We start from the raw sequence: 22,989 nt of genomic DNA, 5'->3' as shown, positions 1-22,989 counted from the left end.
CACACAACAACCAGCATGTGGAAACTAACAGAACTGAACTTTGAAAACCCTGTTTATGTGTGTCACCAAATACAGTTTTAATATTTTTTTAGCCGAGAATGTAGTGGTTTAATCCTCATGTGTCTGGTCGGTTTCTCAAGATAGAGCCTCTTTGCAAAAGTGCTTCGATGATTTCGGAGATGTCTGCCCAGTCTCACGGCAAAGCGTGGATAGACCCGCTCGCCTCACAAGCAAACGAGCTGTTATTACCACCGACAAAGCTCAGGCCCCGGTACACAGCTGTAATAACCCCCGCTGACACGGACTTCTTTTACTGAGGTTATATTTATCAGGGTTTTATTTCCTGATGTTCGTCATACATGTTTCAGTATAATTCTGAATTATAACTAACATTAAAAACATGTTTAAGGAGGAGAGAGAGCAAATAAATTCGATTAACAGCTGATCTTTGGGTTTTTGTTCAGTAATCAGTGTGACCTGTGTATAAACGCATAAAAGAGATAACGTTGGTGTTTCCTCATGTAGTAACTGCTGGCTTTAACTGTACAAAGGTTGTTCGAAACTATGACACACATACAGACTTCATGATGTTCGGCTAATATTTTTATTGTGAATATTAATCATGAGGGTAAATGGACCTGTACACCACAGAGCGAGGTCAGCATATCCACGATATCTTCAGCTCTCTGAGGTAACACAGAGTTTCCCAGCTGACTAATCTAACTGTCATCTACGAATAATTCACGGGTTATATCAATATGATTTTACAGAAAAGCATCCTTAGTACTGCCAACTATTCCAGAGACGTGAAAATCTACAGCATAAAGAACACAAAAATATAGCAGTCTAACGCAACACTGTAACAGAGATGAACGCGTCAGTTTGTCAAAGTGGAATGAAAGCGATTGGTTGAACAGGTGTTCGTGATCTGTGTTTTCTGCATTTTCATCAGCGTAAGAGACTCAGCAGTTATAACAGTTATACATTTAATAAATTACCAAATGAACGCAAGAAACGAGCAAACCTGTTCCGACAATTTGAGTTTGTATTCCCTCAGCTGCAGACTGTTTAAATGTTTGAGAGGAAGATTAGATATAAAGCAATCGTCAAACATAGACTCAGTCTGCGTTCACATTTGATATGAGGCCAGGACGGATAATGGCTGTGTCCTGTTTTAAGATCATACATGTAAAATTGTTGTCTGACCTCCGTCGATCCAGCCGCTCAGAGTTAACTGAAGTTAACCTGGATAAATTATAGTTAAGGAGTATCACAGATAACACCCACGTGAGCTGTGTGACTGTTCACCACTACACTGAAATCAGTAGGCTATTACTGAAATACACGTGCTATTTCATAAACTATGATATAAATACTAAAGTCCTACTAACATGTTTAGTTTTAAAGGACACCTTCCTGCCTTATTAGCAGTATTAGTTTTCTTCTAACATCCAGAAGTCTGCACCATGTGTTTCATAGTTTGTAACAAACCTTTGACAGTTAAACATAACATGACCGAAAAAGCAAAAAAATAAATAAATAAATAAAAAGAGAGAGAGAGAAAAAAATCACACAAATTATATGTTAACCTCATTTATTTTTAGTTAAGTAAACTCTAAAAATTCTAACAGATCGCTGGTGCTTAGAAAACCTATTAAAAACAGATGATATAATATTTCTGTCCAGGTTGCAGTCTGCATTATGAACATGTAGTTGGAAACTCTGCTCCTCTCGGTGGAAATGCGCCTTCTCTTTCCTCTTTGTATAAAAACATTTTAAAAGTCAGTTTAATCTCAAAATTTACTGTTAAATCCAAAACACACCAGATAAAGAAAAGCGAATGGTTCAGTCTAACACATGTGCCAGTGAACCATTAAACGTCTGTAAAACTGTGCAGTTATGAAACGTAACTTTAACCTCAGCCAAACCGATTTGCTCAGTTGTAAATAAAACAGCGAAGTAAACGTGACCCGACAGACAGAACCTGAGTGAATTAAGTCCAGCGTTTAACCACTGAGAGCTAAAACTCAGCTGAGGTTTCAAAGCTGTGCCGGTGATTGGACATCAGCCGCTGATGAAGTGGGTTCGCCAATAAAGTGCTCTGTTGGGAAACAAGCTCCAGCAGCTCTGCGCTCGGGAAAAACTATATTTACTTATCTTGTGCAGAAAAATGTGCTGACGTTGCGTAATATCGAGCACCGGCTGCCCAGTTAAACTGTGACTATCACCAGATAACGTGGGCGTGTTTCTTGAATTAGCAGCAGGTGTTAAACAGCTGACAGGTGAGGAGGAGGATGCATGCAGGTAAACTGAGGGTCTGTTGAGCTGATCGCTGGTTTCGTGAGAAAAATGTCAGCTCGTTCTTTATGTTACAGAAGCACAGAGACACAAGACCAGGTGGAAAGAGACGATCGTTCGGTGAAAATGAGAATCTGCGAATGCAACACGTGGAACACGGAGAGTGGAATATGTAAACAAACCGGTTAACGTAACCCCCTCGGTGCACTCTGCATGCTGACTGTTAGCAGAGCTACTGAAATCTCTGAAAACATCTGAGCACCTTTGCAAACATGTATAGAACATGTTTGCAAAGGTTGACAACCTGACCCGACATGTGAAGATTACAACGCGACATTCGCGGCTAAAACACGGTTAAAAGTGTAGTTGGTGACAGAAAAACGGGGTATTTTAAAACTACACCACCAACATTGCTGCCTGTGATTTGAAATGCATTCTGGGATACCTGGCTGCCCCAAGTCTACACAAGCAATCGATTATCTAGGATCGACCTGTTTTGACTTACTTTGCACGGCAACCAATCAAATGTTAGAGAAGCTGCATGGGCAGCGTTAACCCCGCCCCCTGCGTTTGATGGGTGAGGTTGACAGATAAAATTATTTCATGATGAGAGCCAGGCGCCAGGACTGCCAAAATGAAATAAATAAATATATCATTAAATAATTAATTAAATGTGTCAATAATTAATTAAAATGTGAAATACATAAATAATTAATTAAATGTGTCAATAAATAATTAATTAAATGTGTCAATAATTAATTAAAATGTGAAATACATAAATAATTAATTAAATGTGTCAATAATTAATTAATTACATGTGTCATAACTATTTATTTAATTAATTATTTCCCATTTTAATTAATTATTGACACATTTAATTAATTATTTAATGGTGTATTTAATTAATTCATTATGGCAGTCCTGGCGTTCCATATGAAACCTCCATTTCTACCCGTTTCTTTGAGCGAGTTTTCGACACAAAATAGTGCTACACCAATACTTTCTTGTAGCATTTGTTAATTAAATAGCCTAGCATGCACCTAAAAGGCATTCTAATGGCATCTCATTGTTTTTAAAGACTCTGGAGAACGCTAACAACCTTTTCTTTACTTTAGTCAAGCTGGGCTAACTTCCTAGCTCTAGTTGTATACTTAACACCCAGATTTCAAAGTGACATCAATATTCACAATGGACCTCATTTACTAACATGATGGTGGAAACATTTTTACCATATGTGAAATACAAATGCATATGCAAAATTTAATTGAAACATGCGTGCTGGCCTATTTCGCTCTTACCAGCATCCATATGTCAGATTTGAGCAGTCTGTATAACATCTGATCCCACTTGGCTGTAAAAGGCAAATACCGATGAATAAACATTTGTACATACAATTTACACACAGATTTGAATGGACACACTATTAATAAATGAGTGTAAATCATAAATAGTAATGAGTGCTATTGTGTGGGGTGGTGAAAGCAAATATCGGTATTACTTTGCTAAACATTTTTGAAACAAAATGTACATTCAAAAGTGTGGCAGGAAGTTGCTGTTGTTGTTCAGAAAAGGAAAAAGAGCACGAATGTTTTGGAAATAGATACGAAAAAAAGAGAACAGGACCATAAAGATAAGGGTGAAAAGCGAGGGGAAAGTGACTGTCATGTCTATGTTGAAAAATGAGGAGCAGATGTCCACAGCTGTTAACGACTAAGCCCTGATTAAACAGTAATTAATCCGCAGAGGCCAAAAGAGTCACTACGACATTTATCAGGTTTTATCTGCTCTGGAAAAGCCAAAGATTAATGCAACCACTAATACACTTGGATTGGAAAAGGTGGACACAAACACTGATGTCAGAGATCTTGAAAGGAGAGAATCAATGAACTCTCACCTACTTATATCACTGAAAGCAACATTTTTCCTGGGTGGGAATGTTACACACAGGCGGCATATCAGATGTGCCAGTTGAGTGTGATTTTCTGGGCCAACGTCTTCCTCGGATGCCATCCAATCATCACCTACTCCATCATCCCTTAGCTGTCCTGCTTCATGTCTGCCACCCTAAAGTCCTGATTATAGAAATGCCAAACTATTCAGTAGCACAATTTATCATGACACTCGCCATGTTCTCTGTAGTGACTGATCATCTTCTGCCGCTGCACCAGGAAAAGCTGTCAGTTTGAAACCTACCTTGTGTCCTGACCTTTGTGATATTCCTCACATTTCTTTTCCTACCAATTCCTTTGTAGAAACCTGCCAAGTACCTCCCTGGTGCGTGCAAAGTTTAAACAAAAAAATCTCAAGAGATTTGTGGCAACAAGACCATTTTTACATGGCTATTAACTGAAAGCAGTCAGAGGCAGTATGCACCATGCAAACTGTGGGGTTTTTAGTGATCTCACTAAACATGACATGAGATATGGGAATAAAAACAGAGTCTTGCGGCAGATCGTGAAATACATAAAACGTAATCTATTCATTCGTGCTCCTGGATATAAATTCTCGCTCATAGTTGCAAAATCTTATCTCTTGATTTGTGGTCATAAATTTGAAAGTGCAAGTCCACATTTGGCGGCCTGTGAGAGGCATCAGTCACTTTCCACTTTCCCGAGAAACTTTAGTTCAAACATATCATCGGTCATTTTAATGTTATTATTTGGGTTAAATTTACACGTAAGCACTTTTTTCATTCCCAGTTTATTTTAATTTTCACTTGCCATTCCGTGGGGCAACAGAAATACTCAGTTATGCATCACCATTACTTGGTTAGGACTCAAATCCAGGGGGATCCTCCTCAGACTTGTTGCTTGTTCCAGCAGGCGCTCAGCCAATATGGACTCCCATGTTAAAATACCCAATTTAAGAGATGGAATTAATGTAATTGCAGCTTGGTTGAAAATTATTTTTGATCTCCACAAATAATTTCTGGTTTAATAACAACTTCACCAGGTACAAAAATCACTTGTTTGCATTTAATGAAGGCATTTTCTGTAAAGCCTAACAACCTCAACAGGCGTCTCTGCCATTATTAATTGGATGCATTCAAATTTCCTCCAGCTCATGTCCAGTAAAACTGAGGTTTTACATGTTTGGCCCTGAAAGTTTCTCTTAAGGAGATCAATCAGTGCTTCAGCCCCCTCGCCAATAACACCAAATCATCTGCAAATAGCCTTGGTATCATCTTTAACTAACATCTGAATTTTGAATAAGCTCATCCAGTCTTGTTTCCTTCATCGCAGAAATATTGCAAAAATCAAACCTTTGCTGTCGTTCAGTTATTTGAGACATTTAGTACACATTTTAATCTTCTCCCACTTTGATTTTTGTAATTCAGTTTTCATTTATATCTCTCAGTTCTCGATAGCCTGTTTCCAATTGGTGCAGAATGGAGCAGGCGCCCGCTAACAAAAACTTGGCCACACTCACATATCATATCTTTCACTGGCTTTCGGTGAAAAATCTCTACATGGACAGCCAGAGTTTGCCAGAGTTTCTGAGACATTGTTATCACGGTCAACCTCTGCGATCTTCTAACCAGTGTCTCCTAACTTTGCTCCTTTATTTTTGGAGCGAAGCTTGCAACTAATGTGAATGGAAATGTGCATGTTGGGATGAATCTCTGACTGTATGGTTGCTTATGTGTAAGTTTATGTGTCTGTACCTACAAATATGTATACTTTAATGTGTGGCTTTTCAAAGTATGAAGAACTCTGTGTTTTGAAAAGTTTTATAAAATATTGATATCATTACAGTTATTTTAGATTCTAAGTTTTAAAGACAGTTATGTCTTTATCAAATGTCTGTATTCTTGGATGTATGAACATATGTGGTCTGAGGAGAAAGCATACTTCAAAATAAATACCATTTATTTTAGAGTTGTCTGAACAATGTTTTTCTGTGGCTGTTCCTATGTTAAGGTCCTCTTCTGCTTCTCATGGCTCTGTTGTGCCAGAAGATTCCATTTGGGCGCCTCTATTGTTTCTGTTAAATTCGTTCCCTCTTCAGAACATTTTGAACACTTTTAAGGACATCTCTTATTGCTTCTATCACATAGGCAACATTCAGGTATATATCTCTTTTAAGCCCTAAGATTTTTCTAGGTCTTGCATAGTTGCTTGGACTATTAAAAACTGGATGGTTGACAATTTTCTTCCTGCTCCTTGTTTGTTTCCCTAATACATTTCTGCCTAGTGTAAAGGGAAATCATAGGTCAGAGACCATATTTACTAAATCTTCTATCAGGAATTGTGGAGTAGTTTTTTGACTTAGCATGGACTTGGGATGTTGATGGTAAATCTCTCGTTCCCCCATGTTTTTTTCACTTAAGAGACATTGCCAGGTTGAGATCTCCTATATCACGTCTGGATTGCTGTAATTCATTGTTCACTTGGTCTCAACAAAACTGTCGCAGAACATCAGATACTTGTTCAGAATGCAACCATATTCCCATGTCGCACTCTTGCTAATTTAGTTTAGTTTGTCGCCTGTAGGCCGAAAACTAAAGGAGACAGAGCTTTTGCCACAGTGGCCCCCAGATTCTGGAACTCTTTCCCAGTCGTCATTTGTCCTTTCTCCATTCCCTTCACCCCCAACTGGTTACGGCAGATAGCTGCCCTGGTTTCTTCCTGTGAAAAGGGAGTTTTTCCATCCTACTGTTGGCAAATGTTTGTTCATAGGGGGCAGTTGGGGTTTTCTCTGTATTATTATAGGGTCTTTACCTTAGAATAGAAAGCACCTTGACCTGACTGTTGTTGTGTTTTGGTGGTATATAAACACAACTGAATTGAATTTAAGTGAGTTGAGCCCAAGATCACCGGGCTCAGTGGCTTCTCTTAAAAGGAAGTCAGAATCTCCTATGTTTGAACTTGCGTTTGGCTAACTTTTTGTTTGTATGTTTTATTGTGTTTGTTGTTAAGCACTGGTAATATTTACCTTGAAAGGTAATATGATATAAAGCGCCTTGAGGTGACTTTTGTTGTGATTTGGCACTATATAAATAAAATTGAATTGAATTGAATTGAAAATATAAATAAAAGTCTTGTAAAACAAGGATAAAACATCCATACCAAAGGATTGCATTTTCATGACCATTTTACATTTTGCCACAAGCCCCAGAATAAACATCATCAGCTCACTGCTTTGTTGTTTCACAAGAAAAAAGATTGATGAAATGTGAGTAGGTCAATGTGGACAAGTCCATAAAAATATACTGAATGAAATTAATACGAATAAATGATGGGGAAAAGTAATGCTTAGGGTCCCTCGTGACATAGCATTTGATTATATTTTTTAGGCACTTTGAAATAATTGGGAGCTCTAAATCTATGATAGACTCAAGCAAGCGCAAAACCCACAGTGCCTTTGACATTTGCGGAGGTTCACCTTCTGTGGTGTGGTGGAAAAGTGTGGACAAGTGGAGGGAAAAATGAAATCTAATTCTGACCTGCTGAGAAAAGCAGGCAAAGATTAACCAAAGCTCATGGAATATAAAGAAAATTACAGGTTGAAGTGTATGAGCATATGAAACTGAAGGAGCGTTTAATTAGAGTCTTTGCTATTGATTAAGTTGGGCAGAGGTGGGTTTTTCATGCGCAGCTTGGGCTTTTGTGGAGCAATTTATTTTCCACACAGCAGCAGACAGAAAGGACCCATCCTGCAGAGAAATTAAGCTGCTGGATGAAAAAATTTAAGATAAGACAGGCAACCAAGGGGTAGGGGAGGAGAGAGATGGAACAGAAACAGTGTAGATAGATTTCATTTTCCATTTAACGCAACTGGGGCAGTTAATTCTAATTTCAATTGATGAAGGGAGAAGGGTTAAAAATATGTAGTGGGAAGCAGGAGCATCAACTAGATAATGAGAACTCAAGACAGAATAAAACTGTGCGACGCTGAGGGGTAATAAAGAGTGGAATAACAAGCTGAGAAGAATGGATGGTGCAAGAGATCAGTATGGGCTACGTAAGACTGTGTGTGAGTGTGTGTTTGTGATGAATGGAGGCGGTGGGCGGTGGGCGTGATCTTCTTGGCAGAGCAGTCGCGACAGCTGTAGCTTCTGTGAGCAGAAGCAGCAGAAGCAGCAGCATCAGCAGCGGTGGCCGCAACATCTGTCTCTGCTGCTGTGCCCTTTATACAGCGGAAGATTTGCAAACCCGCTGATAGGCTCAGACTTAAGCAATTTAAAAAAAGAGTGATGTGTTTTTCAGAAAACTCATCAGTGAGGGTTTAAAAAGGCTAAATGGAAATTAATCGAGAAAGCACAGTTTTATGTTTATTTTTGCGGAACCAAGCAAAGCATGTACAAGTACAGTGTACAAAATGTTTCTTCTTGTTAAGCCACTTAACACTGACCTATGACTCATTCAAACGTAAAAAAAGGCACTTAACTCAAGAGTTGAACGAGAGTCTACACATAACAGACAACTTATCAAAGAACCAATTTTAAATTGTGGCTTCAGGCACTTTGTTGCTACTGTAGCAGCCTGTTGCATAAACACACCATTTGGTTGCGTTTATTTAGTTAAATATACAAAAATACTGCAGGTAAAACAGTTTGACTGACAGAAGATTCCCAAAAGACTATTACCACGAAACCTGTCAAACATGGTGAAATATGGTTTGGGGCTACATCCCAGCCAGTGGTGTTGGAGGTCTTGTTCAAAGTAATGGAATTATGAAAACAGAAAAGCACCACTGGACTTTGTCATGCAGAAAACTGAATCTGTTGCCAATCAGCAGTGTTCCAGATGGTATTGCATGCTGGATCAGAGATCCCAAACACACTGCTAACTCTGGAAAAACATACCTGGATGGAACAAGCACACTGGCACACCATCAGTCGTGGATTGGCCTCCCCTTCAACATTATCAAAACAGCATGGGATCATCTTCACAGAGAACGGAACAAAAGGCAGCCAACATCCAAAGAAGAGCTTTGTGTGTGTGTGTTTCCAAGTCTTACAATATCAGCAACTTAATACTATCCGTGCATGGCTTGTATATGCGGTTAAATAGTGTTTTGACTTGAATGTCCTTCAGGAAGCCTGGAGAAATGATAAGAATGCTGCCTAACAGAGTTCAGGTTGTGTTTAAGAATAAAGGTGATGATACCAAATACTGACTTTCAGGTTAGTTAGAATTCTACACACTCTGCATTTGTCTTATATACTGTATTTTTCCATGTGATTGCATTTTTCAATAAATTGCTGCATTATGTAATATGCATTATAGAACATAAAAAATGAGTGGTGGCTCAAGACTTTTGCACATCACTGTAGATAAACTTTATTAGTTGAGGATATGGAGAGATGGGCAGTCAATGCAATAAAAAATAATAGATAAACAAATTAATTCATTCAAAATAATCGAAATAAAAAAGGGGAAGTACAACCTTGAACATAAATGACTCTCTCATAAGTGTATAACCTGAAGAAGAGAAAAGCGTTTAGCACTGTCAGACTGCATATTGCTCTCTCGTTATTAAAATGGCTCTTGACAAGGTCACAAGAGCTTGTCAGGCCCCTACGCTATTAACTAACTTTCACATATTCCACTAAGAGTAAGAAGCTTATGTCTTCTAAAGTTGCGAGCGACATATCAGCAAAAATAATACATATAACCAACCGGTTGCGCTGCTTCTCATTGGTATTACTTGGCCTTGGCCCTTGCCTGCTTTCTCAATTTGCATAAATATGAGGAGTTTAAAATGGCAGTGTGAAATGAAGCCACCTGATGAACTCATTCCAGGTTAGCTGCGAGTCCATTAAGTTTATTAGGCTGGCAGCAAGTGCGAGCACCACCCGACGTTAGGTATGTGAGGCAAGATGGCATCTGGCAGATGGCTGAATATATGCGATTCACTCAGATGTTTGGATACGTGTGCACACACAGACATCTGAAGAAAAAGTAATGCATGAGCTTTGTTACACAGGCAGAGACATTTCCTCATATGCTAAGATTAACACACAAATTGGTTTATGAGATTAGTTAATAGTAGTAATTTTTTTTTTAAAGATACCCACAGCTAGCACATCTTTTTAGATGTTTATTTTTCCTGTGCAATCATGGATGCACATGGATCATCAACACTTAACTAATTTTACTTAAGAGGACACTAATTACATTAAATTAAATATGTGAAGAGTGTGGAATTTAAACATCTATAATAATTAAAGTGCTCTATTCCTTCCAGTCATATCATTCAAAGAGCCCCCTGTGCTAAAATTTACGGAGGAAGAGAAAGCCAGCGAATAACATGAGAGAATAACATTTTTTGCTTCGTTCTGGTGTCCTTCCATTTTTTAAATCCTTTTCTCTATTGTCTCTTTGAGTAGGGGTGGTAACGGGTCGGGTCTCACACCAAAAGAGCGCTGGCAGTAAAATCCAAGCAGGAACGGAGCCCAGTTAAGGGACTTGCTCAGTAAAGGGATTTGAGTCTCTCAGGCAGCGCTTACTCACAGGTTAGGATTATGGCCATTGTTGGGGCTTTGGGGTCTGCCAGTCTTAGTGGGAGGCTAGCAGGAAGTGCTGCCTGGGAGGCTGATCTCATGTTAGCAAGTCTCAAGTTTCACCTCGCTGTAACACTACTGGTAAGCTGTGTTAGCCTCCTTGGGAGTAATAGGAAAGGAACTATGAACTAGATAAATAAATAAATACATAAACGAAATAATCTCAATAAATCGTTGCAGTCTAATGTGTTGTTATCATTTGGGTAAAAATATGCTTAAAAATAAAATGTTAAAAATTGCATTTTTCGAAAAAGAAGTGTTTTTGTAACCAGAGGAATCACCTCCAGCTGAACATTAGAGGGAATGACCATTTGAGTCTCCTGTGTTGGTTTTACTTTTGACATCCTGAAATTTATGCTTTCTGTGATGTGGAAGCTAGTTTCGCAAAAGACTGAACAATTTAAAATTTTGACCAATCACACTGCCCATTGCCTTCCTAGATCCATGGCTAAAAACACTCCAAGCGCTCCAGTATCTGTGTATGATCTGGAAGGTGACCAAAAACATACACCAGCAATCAGACTTACATATTATAAAATTCTTAATAGGATGGCGGTGGCTCAGGAGGCAGAGCAGGTCGGCTACCAATCGGAAGGTCGGCAGATCGATTTCAGTCTCCTCAAGTGTGCATGTCGAAATATCCTTGGGAAAAATATTGAATGCTGAGCTGGCTCCAATGCATCCATCAGAGTATGGACGTGTATGTGAATATCAGAGATGCTTCCACTGAAATGTGGATGTGAATGTCAGCCAGTGTGCTCATCTATAGATAGAAGCACTGTACGAATGTGGCTGGCTGAATGACACTTATAGTAGAAAGTGCTTTAAGTGCTCAACTTTCTGTACCTCAAATTCTGCTGTAATTTTACCCGTTTAACTTGCTCTGTAGTTTGTCTCACATATGCAAAAGACTAAAATGATGTGATCACATTGTTGCAACATTATATAAGCCAGTAAAATAGCCTCCCCATGACAACGAGGCAGGCATTTCCGCCCCAGCCCTGATTATTCCAAATGGATTAAGAAATACATACAGTTATTACATAATGTGCATTTGAGAATTATGTAGCTGTAGCCAGCTCTCCCTCTGCGCTCTGCCAAAGCATCCCATTTTACATCCAGTTATAAAAGAACAACACCTTCGCATGGACATTTATTTAAAAACTTTGAACAAATGTGCCAAAACAAAACAGAGAAAGAAAATTCCAGACACTATGCAAGACTAACTTCCTCTCCAGGGTTTCAGTTTTTATCCTCGCCGCAATGACGCGAAGCTGTGCTTCAGACAGAATCCAACAGAAAATGTTGACATGGACGAAGAGTAGTATTTTTTCAAAAGTGAGCGTAGCTGGGTGGTTTTTTTTCTTCAAAACTTGCTCTGTGGTTTTTACACAGGAGACTTCCAACCATCCACAGGCACACACACACACACACACACACACACACACCATCAATGGTTTCATGTGTATGATGTAGTGCTAGAGGTGGTGTTGGTGGGAGTTAACACCACTGCTATGAAGCCTTAAAAAAAAAAACTATCAAGAGTGAGAGTTTGATACAGTCTGGTCATGGAAGCCACGGCACTGGGGAGACAGCGAAAGCCTTTGTGACAAAGTGAGAGTACAGTGCACGTTGGAGAGGGAGGGAGGGGGAGTGCTGTAGCTTCCACAAGCTGTAGCAGAGAGAGAGGAAAGGAAAAAAAATGGCAAGGCATGCAGAAAGAAACAGCAGAAAAGGAGGCGTCGAATGTAAGAAATGCTTGGCTGGTTTACCATGACTGCTCCGAGGGACACCCGTTGTGTTTGATCTCACAGGGAACATCACATGGGAGAGATAACTCCACAACACCTCTCAGTGGGGCTCTCCGCTTCTCCATAACCTCCACGCATCCCCTCAGCTGAGAGCGAGAAACGCCGATACAAACAAGGGAGAAGGGGGAGGCGAACAAACAATGAAGTATGATTTATGAACACTTCTCGAACTCCCTTCCTGCACCCCCTTTGGTGATGGTTGGGGTGGGGTGGGGGTGGGGGGGGTGAACAATGCTGACTCCTCTGAGGGAGAGCATGTACCCCCTCCCTCCTCCACTTGTCTTTTAGCCCAGAGATCTATTTGTGCTGACTTCTTAAAAGCCATTCAGAGTGTCACTCGGACAAAGTGGAAGGGCCCTAATTGCATTTAACAAAGTGAAAGCAGATCTGCACAAGCGTAAATGGATTGGATTTCTCGCTTTATTCAATCGTTCCCATAATGCACCTCTGTCACTTTGTAAAACTCTGTCACTTTGTGTGCTTTCAACATTTCCTTCCATTTAGGCTAGTTAAACATGTGTCACATCAACTAGCTGTTGCTAACACTGGAAAATCTAAATCTTTAGAGGCTGTTTAGAGAACATTTTTACTCTCAGAAGCCGCTGATTCAGGTTAGTTAGAAACAACATTTTCTCATTTCCTATATAATGAGTTGGACCATTGCTGATTTCACAAAAAGAGGTAATTCGCCATACTTGCATCTTTACTTTCACAGCTGCAGACTGATTGTATGCAGAGCAGCAGTCACCCACTCGTGAGAGTCTTGTTTAGTGCTTTTCATAATGGAAAACAATGCAGTGGATGGTTATTAACCGTATTCAATGAGCTCATAATTTCATCTCTATTGCTGCTGAAATCTAATCAAGCTCTTAGCTCAATATCAGATGTATGGCTTGTGGCAGTGGTCCCGGGTAGCTCAATTTATCTATCAATCACTTACAGTTTGTTAAAAGCGAGTATGGGTCCATTGTACTCTGTGTTTCCCTGTGCCACTATCCCTGACATGGCAACACCTGTTCTGTCCTCCTCGCTTCCGTTTACTGCCTCCAGCTGGTGTCTGATTAATTTGTAGTGTACCTGAAGAGCACAAATGTGCAATCTGTATCGCTTACTTCTCCAAAAGAATTATATCTTTGTTCATATACCCGATATATACATCAGTTGACACTTTGATACTGTTTGTAACTGTTGCAGTTCTCATTAATGCAAATATATCCAATCAGCCAATCATATGTCAGAAACTTGATGCATTTAGACACGTAGACATGTCCAAAATGACCTGCCCAAAAACCGAGCTTCAGAAAGGGAAAGAAAGATGGTTTAACTGACTCTAAATGTGGTATGGTTTGTTGGTGGCAGGCATACTAATCTACTGAGATTTTCCTCACACAGCCATCTCTGGGGTTTACAATGGTCTGAAAAAGAGAAACTATCCAGTGAGCGTGAGTTCTCTGGTGGTAAACTGCCTTGATATTGTGAAAGGTGAGAGGAGAATGGCCAGACTGTTTCAGGCAGATAGAAAGGTGGCAGGGACTCAATTAAGCACTCGTTGCTACCAATGTATGCAAAAGAGCGTCTCTGAACACAGAACATGTTAAAGCTTGAAGCAGATGGGCAGACAAGTAGCAGAAGGCCACTCCTGTCAGCTCAGAACAGAAAATCGAAGTTACAGTTCACTCAAAAAAAGAAAAGAAAAGCAGACAATAAAGTGGACAAGACTGTAAAAAACATTGTCTGGTCTGATGAGCCACAATTTTCCTCCTACAATCAAACGGTAGGGTTAAAATTTGACATAAGCAACATGAAACCATGGATCCATCATCCCTTCTATCAGTTTTTGAGACTGGTGGTGATGTAATTGTGTGGGGGACTAGTTTCTCGGCATGTTTGGGTCCCTTAGTACTAAGTGAGCAATGTTTAAATCCCAGAATTTACCGGAGTATTGTTGCTGACCATGTCCATCCCTTTATGATCACAGTGTCCCATCTTCTGAATCCTGCTTCCAGCGGGATTAAATCCATGTTACCACATCACAAAGCTTGAACAGGAACTCAGGTTCACTGTATTCAAATGATCTCCACAGTCACCAGATCTCAATCCAGTACAGCACCATTGGGATATTGTGGAATGGGAAATTTGCATCATGGATGTGCAGCAACTGCATAATACTATCAGGGAAAAATAGAAAAATCTCTGGGGAATGTTTTCAGCACCGTGTTGAATCCATGCCATGAAGAATTAAGACAGCTCTGAAGGGAAAGTCAGGTCTTAGCAAAATGTACCTCAGAAAGTAGACGGTGTATGTTTTATACATAAATAATGATACATGCACATTTGGCTGGCTGACTGGCTTTTTACTGGCTGACTACTTTTCAGTCAGTAAAAAGTTCAGTAAAAGTAGACAGTACTACATTGATTTAAAAATCATGCCGTGGAAGATGTTGTTACGTAAAAGAGTATTTAAATACCACATCTTTATTCATTATTGTGCATTCAAAGCTAATTTTAGCTGTTGTTTCTTTAGAATTTGTGTGGAATTAATGGCTGCTTTTATTTGAGTGTCAGAGGACAACTGAGACTGAAGGTGGATGTTAATTAGTCCTATAATTTATAATAACATAATCCATATATTCATTATGGATTAAATAATAAACAGTGAAAAATGCTGTCACAAATTCTCCAAATTATTCTGAACACAGACGCAAATTTTCTGCTAATTTGCTAGTTAATTAATTCACTAGTTAATTAATTCTCCCGTGTATCTGTAAGCAGGAGAATAATTTAGAAAATGATATACTCAAATAACTTTTTTCTAAGTTTTTTTTAATATAAAAAAGATATTTACATATTTTGCAGAAAGTTTGTAGATAAATGAAGTGAAATAAAAAGTGCAACAATTTCTTCTCAGATGTGCTGTGGTAGAAGTAAATAAACATCACTGCAGCAATAGCTCTGCATTACAAAAAAAAAGGTTAAAACTGTAAGAATTACTGACAAAGGACCCCGCAATTTGAATATTTCACCTAAAACTAGAAAACCTCTGTGTGTTTGCCCATTTGCTTTTGATAAACTGTGCTCGGAGATGTGCTGCAAGCTTATCTCTCCTGTCATTCCAGACCTGTCATCCCTCACCTGGCCAGCAGCTGTAACTATTGAGTTTCCCGACTCAGCTCATCACCTGCTTCCCCAACTGCTTCTTATGAGCCATTACCCTCAGGAGATACAGTGCACAGATGCTTTGATGACCACCTGCCTCCCGTAGAGCTCCACATTCATTTCCTGGTCTGGCTGAAGTCTCATTTCTAACCGCAATCGTGCATTTTGACCTACAATCTTCACCTCACCTGTTTCGCCTCCCGAGCCGGCTTTTGTCCTCCAGCGCTGTGATTCAGCGTCACACTTCCTCATCCCGTCTGCCTCCCTCTAACTCCCCTCCCGCATGACCTTTCAACAGCGTGTGGCTTGGCAGTCTCCATCTTAAAAGGTGGGGGTGGTTGGGGTGGCATGCTTCCTTGCGAGGGTGATAATGACTGTTACCATGAATGTGAGGAGACAGTGGGCATTTATTATAGAGTGATGGGAATAAAGGAAGGGGCGGGACATGAGAGGAGCAGCATGCCTTAATAGCACAAATGCAAGTAAACAGAGCTAAATATAACTGCCAACATGAGGAATTTTAAAAGCTGCCCAGCCCCTAGCACTGCTTCACCAGAGCCAACATGCAGTAGCTTAAAGAAATATCAAAAAGAGCATGAACACTTTGGGGAAATGATGTAAACTTTCTCTCTTTACCCATCAAAAGTGTATGTGTGTGTGTGTGCCAACAAAGCTTTAAATTAGCTTGCAATGTTAGGATAGAAACTATTCCCAAACAGGCTGTTATTCGATTCAGCATACTATATATATGAACTGTCGTGCTATACCTTGAATGTCAACCTCATTCGTTACTCTTATGATCATTAGAGTGCACCTGCCAGCACATGTGACTGACACTCTTCCGAGCATAATTATAACACAGAATTACCGCTCGCTCAACCTTGAGTCGATCGCCTTCTCCCTGGAAACACATCCGTCTCCGTAAAAAGCAATTAAACACTGACAAATCAAAGCCTACATTCTATGATACACCCTGCCTGCGAAGCCTGCAGTGAGAGGTCGAACACTGAGCGACATGAAAGATTAAATGTATCAATAATGCATTCGGGCAGAATGATTCAGTGGGGGCACCTAAATGAGGCGTCACTGCCTTGTCACACCGGGGAACAGGTGCACCACCGCCGAAGCTCCTGTGCCGCCGCATAAGGCGCGTATATTTGGCATGTCAGATGAACAGGTGTTGTGTATAATTCATCTTTGTTCAATAATTCATGTACAGGAGCAAGAGGGCGGTTTTGGAGTCTACTGGGGAGTGGGGTGGGTGGAGGGCCTCTTTGCCAGACTGCTGGCTCAGTGGGGTGCTTCTCCTCAGGAGGTCTCTCAGTGAGGTCCTATTTCAGGAGTACTTGTTTGTATTTGTTTCGCCATATGAGCTTTATGGATTTCCATCCAATGATGCTTGCTTAATGGCCGCGTATTAATCAGGATACGGCTGCAAAACCCCCAAACTGGAATACGCTAGTAAATAAAAGAAACACTAAGCAGCTCTCAAATGTATTTTTCATGACATCTCAAAGGAGCCGCAACAGCCGAAAAAAGATGAACATGAAGTGGAATACTGGATTAATCCACCGAGACGAGGTAATATACATGAACCCACTGTCAATCGCCGTTTTTAGTACGCCCTTGAAAAGATTTTACTGCCAAACCGTGACAAACTTGCGCTGTCACATAAAAATAAAGCTGTTGTTAAAATCACAATATTTCTTTCTCTAATAATATTTTTAAAATATGAATTCCCAAAAGCCTCTTTACATTTGAATTAGGGCTGGGCGATATGACCCAAAATTCATATCTCGATATTTTTTACCTGGACGGCGATATAAGATATATATCTCGATATTTTTTTTAAAGCCATAAAGTAAGAACAAAAAGAAAACTTCTTAGTCAAAGCTGTGTCCCAGATGTCACACAGGCACTTTTATTAACATAGAGCATAGATGTACATAAAATTTACTCAAAAATAAATTATGAGCATTTATTAAATAATAATGCTCCATAAATAAAAGAAAACAATGTTGTTTTTGTGCATAACAAAAAGCTCACAATTGGGCAGTCAAAATGTAAACTAAAAGACGCTGAGCATAGTAACAAAGACAGATTTCACAGCTGCTCTGTTCCCAACGTCTACTGCGTGACTCACAGCATTGAGTTTGAAATCCTCTTCATAACCACGTCTCTTAACAGGTGCCATTTATGGTCCTTATACACAGTAGGGTAATATTACGTTGAAGCACAGTACGTATCACTCCGCGAGGCTCCTCGGTCGCCGTAATGCTCCGACAATCCATCAAGCGGTGCAGCACCGTAGCTTACCAAAGTCTTACTAAAACATTTTTTGACAGATTGCTGAGCGCTGTGTACCACATAAAATCGGTTCGCGGCCATCAAGCACAACCAGAATTCATACATAAGGCGCGCTGTCAACTTTTGAGAAAATGAAAGGATTTTAGGCTGTGCAGCGCCTCTGGGCTGCATGGCGTTAGCGTGGTTAGCTAGCTAACACGTTGACGGCGTCCAGCCCCACGCACGGGGCGATGCGCAGTAACTCGTTAACGGAGATTTGCCGTGTCCATCTTGTCGCTTCCTGCAGGTGAAGCGATGGGGGAGGAGGGGGAGGCCAAGTAATGTTGCGTAAAGACAAAAGTGAATGAAAGAGAGGCAAACTTGCGGCTCCACAAGTATAGTTATAACGTAACAGACTATATCGATATAAAGGATATTGTCACATCTTATATCTCGTATAAAAATATATCGATATTTTTTAAAAACTCGATATATCGCCCAGCTCTAATTTGAATTATAGTACATTCTGTTCAATTTAGTCAGCAAATGGTAATTCAACTGCACCACTTGAGGGGGGAAAGTACAGAATGCCTTTTTTCTCTCTCTCTCTCTCGTGTAATGGACAAAGTATCCGTTAACAGAAATAAAGTGAGTCATCGATATGCCACTCACATGCCTGCGAGGAATTCTGCACCATAATTGTTTCAACTTAGGCTGTTATTCATGTCCTGTACGGGTTTCCTCCAAGAGTATCAGAGGGTTTTAAGTAGAGGGCCGGCTTTGCAGCAGACAAAATTCAGTAATGAAAAAGTGGTCACATGTATTTTTCATTTGGGTGTCAGAGGAGCAGTAAGGCAAGATCTTGATGTTAATTGTAGTGCGCTGGAATGAAACAGCACACTGGATGACGTAAAAAGTGACGGCGTTAAAATGGAATTAGACAGTTTTGAACATCTCTAAAGTGAGGGAACATGCTGAGCCTCATTTCCCTTTTTAAAAACGAATAAAGCAATAGCTATAGATTGCTTGTTGATGATAGAGGTTTGTTTTTTGATCCATGGATCTGTCTATGGAGGTTATGGATAGCCTATTAAAAGAGGAAAATCTCTAAAAAGAGGAAAGCGAAAGCAGACTTATCATTGTCTTAGCTGCTTTTGTTATTATGTCTTCAAACTTACCTTTAAATGTAAGGTTTTATTGTGAAAAGAAAAGTACGATGTATCTAATTAATCCCTCTGTATGTGTCTGTCTATTCTTCATTCATCTGTCCAACTTAGAAATTGGCAGATGCACAAAAAATGTTGTTTGATTTTAAGTTGCTTTGGTTGAGGGAGTGAGGTGATGATGTCACGGTTCACACAGTTTTTACAGCTCACATGCACCATAATGTCATCATCAAAGACACATGTTTGTCTTTGATGATGACAATGCCTAGCAACAACAGAAATGTGCTTTGTTGATTGATTGCCCAGCAACAGAGAGAGAGAGAAAGCACCCCTGATCCTAACATCCTCAACGCCCTGTCAATCACCCGGTTCCCCCACGATTCACCTGCCAAGTTCAGAACAGATCAGATGAACAGTTTTTCAGATGGACAAAGAACAGACACACATACAGAGATTCCTTTATTTAACAGTGAGCCTCAGAGGATTGGGTATCACATTAATCAGTTGTTGCTAGATCTTTATCGTTTGAGTAACAGTAGTCAGCTTACAGACTGTATATAAAAGATGGCTATAACCTTTGGGTCATAAAAATGAAGCCCACATGTAAGTGCCTTAAACCTGCATTTTTTCCTAAATATCACTAGTTGTCAATGGTCTGCTCTGAAAAAAAAAAGCCCAACCATTGTGAAGTCTGTGAGAAAATGGATTTATGTCACCAATAGTTAGAAGCACCCAGTCCTATTAGTCCTATTTGATTTTGACTTACATTTGACTTACCATTCTTAGTTTACTCTTTAAAGCTTCTCTCATATTGGCAGTAACATTATTTTAATGGACACATACATACATACAGAATGTAGTAAAAAAAATTTATTGTCTATAATAATAATGTTGGATCCCTGAGGAAATGTTCTCAAACTTGACCTTCTTAAATTGCCCTGTGTTTAGCTTGTTTCCGTCTAACGGCTGGCAATCATATGAGAGTGCAGAGTCCTCGGTCATATGCACAACTTAATTATATTATTTTTATTGCACTCAGTTCATTGATTTATGTTTGCAGCCTATCCAAAACGTCTTGGTAAATGGGTAATACTATTCAGGGATTCTAGCAATGGCTTTAATTCCTAAATAGTTTTGTTAAATCCCTTGAATTAAAGATGAAAGTATGTACTTCAGTCACATCTTGATTGATTTAAAATCTACTGTGATGTTGTTAAGAGACAAGGCTACAAAACTAACTTTATATTTCAGCTTATTTCATTGGCACAATGATTATAAACTTGTTTCCTGCAATAAGGGTAATAAGCTCTGATAAGACGATCACACATCATAAGCTCATTAATAAAAAGCACACAGACAAGGTGACTAGCAACCTGGCAAACAAAGTGCAGCATTTAGAAGCTAAATAAAGAAAGAGGTGAAAGCTAAAGCTAAAAAAAAAAGAAAGCTAAAGAGGTGACACCAAATGAGTACTGTCTACTTCGCTTAGCTCTCAGTATGTGGAAGATTTCAGTGAAATTCGTGCAATACAAAAACACTGAACCATGAACTGTCAATACATAACTTTTGCCTTAAGAGGATACTTTTTTTAAATGTTTAAATTTTTCACAAATATATTCGCTGTACCCAATCATTCAGTTCATAATTGGTGCAGTGTAGCAGATTGATAATATACTATAAGCCTGACGTAAGTAACCGGCATTTCTTAAAAATGGAATTGAACTCTGAATTGAGTTGAGTTCTGCTGTTCTACTCATTATTACCCCCATTACAAGGTGCAAAAAACTGCACTCCATTACAGTATGGAACAGCCACAGGGGGTTAGAGGAATTTCATTGGTAGCTGTAGAGGGAAGGCAGAACCACTTTAGGCGTACTCTGTATTTGCTCTGTAAACTTTTTGCTAGCTCAATAGCAAACACTTTCCAGTGTTTATAATGATTATGTCTTAATTGCTTTGTTCATTCTGTTCTTACCGAAACCTCCAATTCCATTTTGAGAGGATATTCTGCAAAATCCCTTATTATGCCACTTATAAGCCTTTATGTTGTGCAGATCCCGCAGTGTGATTTAAATGGGATCAGACAGTTACACAAACAACAATTAAAAGCTTGGTTAAGTTTGTTCTTCCTGATTACCACTGAAGTTGGTCCCTGCATACAAACCAGCTCCTCCACAACAAATGTCTGTTGATGTGCATTTGTGATGATCAAGGCTTCGTTCAAAAGCCGCCTCCGTCCCTCCCACTACACAATGCACTCTCATCCAAGGCCTTTATGAATAAGGCCAGTCACTTTACAAAGACAGATGGTAATAGTCTAGTCAGTCTGGGACTTGGAGAGTCGTGTGTTTGTAGCTGTCTATTGCTCTGTCATAACAGTATATAGTCAAATGAGGTGATACATTTTGATTGGGAAACACAAGGAAAATCAGATGCCTGTCAAGGATTTAACAAATCATTTGTACATCAAGGCAAATAGAAAGCCATGCACTACTCATAGTTATCCTTCATGGTTCATGGCACTGTGATTGCCTGGAAAGCTGATGGTAATAAAGGCGAATGGAAAACCACAATATGCTGTGCTTAGTATGGAGCAACAGTTTAAATGGCTATGAGATAGAAAGCATTCTGGACAGGATTTTCCTGCAGCCACTGTTACATCCATGCAGGGGTGAGGGGTCAGGTACTTCCTGACCTCAACAGTTAGACAGTCAATCTAATAATGCCCAATACTATTGGATAAAAGCATAGTTATAGAATGTAACTGAGTAACTGAGTACATTTACTTGAATACCGAAGTACAGCTTTATAGACAGACAGACACAGACAGAGCTTGTCCTGAAGTGGATTATCATCTGCTCTTTGGAACTACTTTTATTTTAGGGCAAGTGATGTTAACCAAGATCAAATCATGTGAGTGCTGTAGAGTTGTGTCTGCACCACAAATCAAAACAACTTATTCAACCACCTGAAAAACACACCACAGATGGCAGCATAACAATACATGAAGGTCAAGAAGAGCAATCCAACTGTTGCTAATGTGAATTGTCCAACATCTGCTCAGACGTCCATAAAAGCGAGCCTGCACAGTGCGTCTGTGCATCCATCCAGGTCACAAAGATACAATGAAATCATCAACACAGTCACATTGCATTTGGCTAAATATATGTGTCCATTAAACAAGGTTTCATGAAAATGGTCAACTTACTGGACAAAAGACATGATGTCCCTAATATGGCAATACTTGCCTGTATGCAAAACCGTGCAGGGAAATAGAGAGGCATATCACGGCAGTCAAGTACTTTGCTTTGAGTTTCAGTCACATTCATCACATTCAGGTGGAATGAATAGAGTGAAAGCATTTAGATTTTGCTTTGAGGAGATCCACTTAGGTCAGTTGAATGCACACCATATTTCTCTGTTAAGATGTTTTAATTACCAGGAATGTAGCAAAATGTAGACATAAAAGTTGTTGATTTAATTTTGGTTATGATACAATTTTTTTTATATTCTTAATTTTTTCTGAGGGACGTGCTGAATTCAGGTGAATAGGGACGAACAATTTTAATCTGATGCAAAGATTGTGAAGGATCTTTACGTCTGACTGAGATGACTGTTACGACCCGGCTCAAAGCCGCAACATAAAAAAGGAGACGAATACCAGAGTACAGGTGAGAAGAGGTTTTATCTTAAAATGGAAAACCAGGTTGGCTAAAATGGCTGATGCCACCAAGGCAAAGACAAATGAGCTCCCCGGGAAGCT

The 22,989-nt window shown here is 39.6% G+C and overlaps 1 long non-coding RNA gene across 1 annotated transcript in view; it reads right to left on the bottom strand.

The window, feature by feature from the left end:
- LOC146499665 (uncharacterized) overlaps positions 1–22,989 on the bottom strand; it is a 51,918-nt gene that overhangs the window by 7,766 nt on the left and 21,163 nt on the right. The window contains exon 2 of the long non-coding RNA XR_014870368.1: positions 1–22,830. This exon is cut by the window's left edge and continues 7,766 nt beyond it. This is a non-coding gene — a long non-coding RNA (uncharacterized LOC146499665). The remainder of the gene's footprint in view (positions 22,831–22,989) is intronic.

This window comes from Neolamprologus multifasciatus, chromosome 17 (genome assembly GCF_963576455.1).
Source record: "Neolamprologus multifasciatus chromosome 17, fNeoMul1.2, whole genome shotgun sequence".
Classification (NCBI taxonomy): Eukaryota; Metazoa; Chordata; class Actinopteri; order Cichliformes; family Cichlidae; genus Neolamprologus; species Neolamprologus multifasciatus.
The sequence above is the reverse complement of the archived record's forward strand: the minus strand, read 5'-3'. Positions and strand labels throughout refer to the sequence as shown.